Source organism: Chiloscyllium plagiosum, chromosome 8 (assembly GCF_004010195.1).
Source record: "Chiloscyllium plagiosum isolate BGI_BamShark_2017 chromosome 8, ASM401019v2, whole genome shotgun sequence".
Lineage (NCBI taxonomy): Eukaryota > Metazoa > Chordata > Chondrichthyes > Orectolobiformes > Hemiscylliidae > Chiloscyllium > Chiloscyllium plagiosum.
The window spans coordinates 69,381,124-69,387,029 of NC_057717.1; positions in this window are offsets into that span (position 1 = coordinate 69,381,124).

Below are 5,906 nucleotides of genomic sequence, written 5' to 3' on the forward strand. Positions count from 1 at the left end.
CGCAATCTATGAGGTGGAACCTTACCAAAGGCCTTACTGAAATCCATATAGACTACATCTACGGCTCTGCCCTCATCAACCTTCCTGGTCACTTCATCAATGAACTCTATCCAGTTCTAAAAATTATCTTTCATTTATTGAAATGAAACTCCATCTGTCACTCCTCAGCCCAGTGGATGATATGACCGCTCCACCCCCATGCCCCTTCAGTGTTGAGAGACCCTCCCTCCTCTAGGAGGCTTACTTACTCCCACCTTGATTTTCACAAAACCCTGACTGAGCAAGAGAGAGAAGGAATTGGATGCAGAACCAATCAGTGAGGAGGAGAGGCTGACAATTCATCAGCTGCCTTGTATTGTTTAATGATTTTCCAAACAGAGCAGTCATACAAAGGACAAGGAACATTACAGCACAGGAACAGGCCCTTCGGCCCTCCAAGCCTATGCCGACCCAGATCCTCTATCTAAACCTGCTGCCTATTGTCTAAGGGTCTGTATCCCTTTGCTTCCTGTCCATCCATGTATCTGTCTAAATACATCTTATTTTATGCTATTGTTCCCACCCCGACCACCTCCGCTGGCAACATGACCTGGCAACACACTCACCACCCTCTGCATAGAGAACCTTCCACACATTTCTCCCCCAACCATTTCCCCTGTCACTTTGAACTCGTGACCCCGAGTAATTGAGTTCCCCACCATGGGAAAAAGCTTCTTGCTATCCACCCTGCCTATACCTCTCATGATTTTGTAGGCCTCAATCAGGCCCCCCCTCCCCACAACCTCCTTCTTTCCAATGAAAATAATCCTAACCTACTCAACCTTTCCTCATAGCTAGCGCCCTCCATACTAGGCAATGTACTGGCGAACCTCCTCTGCACTCTCTCTAAAACATCCGCATCCTTTTGGTAATGTGGCAACCTGAACTGTACGCAGTATTCCAAATGTGGCTGAACCAAAGTCTTATACAAGTGTAACATGGCCTATTAACTCTTGTACTCAATACCCCGTCCGATGAAGGAAAGCATGCCATGTGCCTTCTTGATGACTCTACTGACCTGTGTTGCCATCTTCAGGGAACAATGGCCCTGAACACCCAGATCTCTCTGTACATCAATTTTCCAGGGACTTTTCCATTTACTGTATAGTTCGCTCTTGAATTGGATCTTCCAAAATGCATCTCCTCAAATTTGTCTGGCTTGAATTCCATCTGCAATTTCTCTGCATGACTCTTCAATCTATCCCTATTCTGCTGTATTCTCTGACAGTCCCCTTCACTATCTGCAAACTTGCTAATGAGACATCTATACCTTCCTGGAAATCATTTTGTATATCACAAAGAACAGTGGTCCCAATACGGATCCCTGTGGAACCACTGTCACATATCTCCATTTTCAGGAAGTCCCTTCCAACTGCTACTCTCTGTCTCCTGTTGCCCGGCCAGTTCTGTACCGATTTAGCTCAAGCACCCTGGACTCCATGTGACTTCACCTTCTCCATCTGCGTACTTTATCAAAAGCCTGGCTAAAGTTCATGTCCATAGCATCTGCATTCTTCCCCTCATCAATCAACTTTGTCACCTTTTCAAAAAATTCTATTCGGTTTGTAAGACATGACCTTCCCTGCACAAAACCATGTTGCCTCTCACTGATTAGCCCATTTTCTTCCAAATGGAAATATATCCTAATCCTCAGTATCTTCTCCAGTAACTTCCCTGTCACTAACAACAGACTCACAGGTCTGTAATTACTGGATTATTCCTGCTAACCTGCTTAAACAAGGGGAAATCATTAGCAATTCTCCAGTACTCCAGGTCCTCACCCGTGTTCAATGATGTTGGAAAGGTATTTGTTAAAACCTCGGTTATTTCCTCTCTCACTTCCCTCAGAAACCTGGGATAGATCCGATCCAGACCTGGAGACTAACCCACCTTTATGCCTTTTTGAATACCCAACACTTCCTCCCTCCTTATGCCAGCTTGACCTAGAGTAATAAAACATCTATCCCTAACTTTTACATCCACCATATCCCTATCCTTGGTGAACAGCAATGCCAGGTACTCAATAAGAATTTCACCCATTTTCCCTGACTGCACGCAACAGGTTCCTCCTTTGTCCTGAGTGGGCCAATACTTTGTCTAGTACCCTCTTGCTCATTATATCTGAATCAATTTTCCAGGGACTTTTCCATTTACTGTATAGTTCGCTCTTGAATTGGATCTTCCAAAATGCATCTCCTCAAATTTGTCTGGCTTGAATTCCATCTGCAATTTCTCTGCATGACTCTTCAATCTATCCTTATTCTGCTGTATTCTCTGACAGTCCCCTTCACTATCTGCAAACTTGCTAATGAGACATCTATACCTTCCTGGAAATCATTTTGTATATCACAAAGAACAGTGGTCCCAATACGGATCCCTGTGGAACCACTGTCACATATCTCCATTTTCAGGAAGTCCCTTCCAACTGCTACTCTCTGTCTCCTGTTGCCCGGCCAGTTCTCTACCGATTTAGCTCAAGCACCCTGGACTCCATGTGACTTCACCTTCTCAATCTGCGTACTTTATCAAAAGCCTGGCTAAAGTTCATGCATTCTTCCCCTCATCAATCAACTTTGTCACCTTTTCAAAAAATTCTATTCGGTTTGTAAGACATGACCTTCCCTGCACAAAACCATGTTGCCTCTCTTTGATTAGCCCATTTTCTTCCAAATGGAAATATATCCTAATCCTCAGTATCTTCTCCAGTAACTTCCCTGTCACTGACAACAGACTCACAGGTCTGTAATTACTGGATTATTCCTGCTAACCTGCTTAAACAAGAGGAAACCAATAGCAATTCTCCAGTACTCCAGGTCCTCACCCGTGTTCAATGATATTGCAAAGGTATTTGTTAAAACCTCGGTAATTTCCTCTCTCACTTCCCTCAGAAACATGGGATAGATCCGATCCAGACCTGGAGACTAACCCACCTTTATCCCTTTTTGAATACCCAACACTTCCTCCCTCCTTATGCCAGCTTGACCGAGAGTAATAAAATATCTATCCCTGACAGTTACATCCACCATATCCCTATCCTTGGTGAACAGCGTTGCCAGGTACTCAATAAGAATTTCACCCATTTTCCCTGACTGCACGCAAAAGGTTCCTCCTTTGTCCTGAGTGGGCCAATACTTTGTCTAGTACCCTCTTGCTCATTATATCTGAATGAAGGCACTTTCCTTAAACCAGATCACTGAGGATATCTCATGACCCCTCTTAGGCCTCTTAACTCATCGTTTCAGATTGGCAGTACATTCCTGATGTTCTTTCAAAAGTTCGTCTGTCTTCAGTTACCTCGACCTTAAGTACGCATCCCTTTTCCTCTTAGCTAGGCTGGCATTTCACCTGGTATCCATGGTTCCTTTGTCTTGCCATTTCTATCGCTCATTTTCCAGGAACATCCTCTCTCCTGAACGCTAATCAACCTTTCTTTAAAAACCACCCACATATTGAATATGGATATACGTTCAAAACACCTGTTCCCAGTCTGCATTCCCCAGCTACAGCCTAATGTTTATATAGTTGGCCTTCCACCAATTTAGTCCTCTTCCGTTAGGACCACTCGTCTTTCGTGAGAAGTCGACCGAATCTGTCGCATTTACTCTCAATGAAACTGCTTCTGCATTTTTATTTTTGATCTTTTCATCTGAAGAGTAGTTTCTACTTGCATTCGAGCATTCACAGATTGCAAAAAGACCATTCAGCCCATCATGCAGTGCGGCTCATCAGGCATCCATCTGGACTAGACCCAGATACCAGCTTTGACACATAACCTTGTGTGTTCTGATGCTCCCAGTGTAAAAGTCAATGAGATTCTCCTTGTGATCTTAAATGACACAGAAATGGGACCGACGTTTGGCCTGTTCACAGTGTGTTGTAACCCCATTGACGAACACATCTCCTTTTTCACCCACAGAGGGAGACAAACAGACACGTTCCCTGTGAGGGTCAAAGGTTTCAGGATTATATCCGCTCTTTGTGCTTCACTTGAGCCCTTTGTCTTCACACACAAGGTTCTCTGACAAAAGGCAGCTTTAGGTGGAACACAAGCCAGTTGCACAGTCAATGAGAGACGTTGAGGTGAGCTGGAATTGAAAATGGGCAATGGGTCCAGGTGCAACTCTCAAATTCAAAAGCACAGTGATCCAATCGCTGCAGCTCCTCAGAACCTGACATAACATGACCTGTCACAAACGTCTCTGGCAATGAGGTGCAATGGACCCAAAGGCAACATTCAAATTCAAAAACACTTGGATGGAATCCGTGCAGCTCCTCAGAACCAGGCAAATCAGGACGTGTTACACACCTCTGTGGCAATGAGCTGCAATGGACCCAACTGCAATTTTCAAATTCAAAAAAAAACCCACTGATCCCATTCCTACAGATCCTCAGAAGCTGACATAACAGGACCTACCATCCACTTACCTGGCAATGAAATGCAATGGGCCCAAATGCAACTTCCAATTTCAAAAGCACGCCAATGAATCCCTGCACCTCCTGGAGAACACAGACAAGGTAAGGGCATGCAACAGGGTAAAAACAATGACTGCAGATGCTGGAAACCAGAGGGTAGATCAGAGTGGTACTGGAAAAGCACAACAGTTCAGGCTGCATCCGAGGAGCAGGAAAAATCGACGTGTCGGGCAAAAGGCTTTCATCAGGAATACAGGCAGAGTGCCTGAAGGGGTGGAGAGGTGAGACATGCCACAGGGAACCCGCACAACTCGAGCCGACAACTTCCTGATCCGAAGTTAGGACGCGTTATCCATTACTCCACTAGACCAATGAACGTGCAATGAGCCCACAGCTTGCCAACATGGAATGTAAACACGGACATTGGGGAGAGAAAGCATTCACAAGGTGAACAACCCGCTGAGATAATCCCCGTCACTGCTTCACTTGGAAGTCCCCACTTTGTGAAGCAGTGCCTTTCAGTGCAAAAGGAAAGACATCTGTTCACAGGTGCCTACTTCGGGGTCGCCTGCTCCTCTGCTGGACGTTTCCAGCGTTTTATGCACAAGTCACTGCGCGATTTCACGATCCACTCCAGTGAAATGTACTTCCATACTTGGCGTCATGGTCTCTTCCAGTCGTGAAGAAATTCCGCGAGAAAGCTCCAGTTATTTCTAGCCCCGGGATCTAGAATCAGACGAGTTGAATGACGCGTTTATAGATGGCGCCACTTCACCCCCACCCATCGCCTGAGAACGAGCCCTTGTTCTGTACCTTCCGTCAGTGCTACTCCTGAACAACATCAATTTATCAAAATCCACTTTCCTCACATTGAAACCCAGGGCGATAACATGAACTGTTTGGAAACTTGGAGAGAGAAGCATTGCTGCCGAAGGTGGGTATAACCCAAAGGACAGAGACAGGGTGCTCCAGTTTCCTCCCACAATCTAAAGATGTGCAGGTCAGGTGAATTGGCAGTGCTAACTTTCACACAGTGTTAGGTGCGTTAGGCAGGTGTAAATATAGGGTAGGGGAATGGGTTTGGGAGGGTTTCTCTTCGGAGGGGCAGTGTGGACTTGTTGGGCCGAAGGGCATGTTTCCACACTGTAGGGAATCTAAACTAAAAAAATGACTGTGTGTAAGTCAGGTCAGAAAGGTTACAGTCAGCAGCACGGGGGTGGGGTGGGGTGGCCGAAGGGCATGTTTCCACACTGTAGGGAATCTAAACTAAAAAAATGACTGTGTGTAAGTCAGGTCAGAAAGGTTACAGTCAGCAGCACGGGGGTGGGGTGGGGTGGGGGGTGGGGGGTATCCCTGCTTAAGAGTCCGAATTTGCATCGCCCAGACTTGGATACGATTCCCAGTCAGGGAAGGAACATTTATCTCTCTTTGTGTGAATTACCTGAATGAGAATG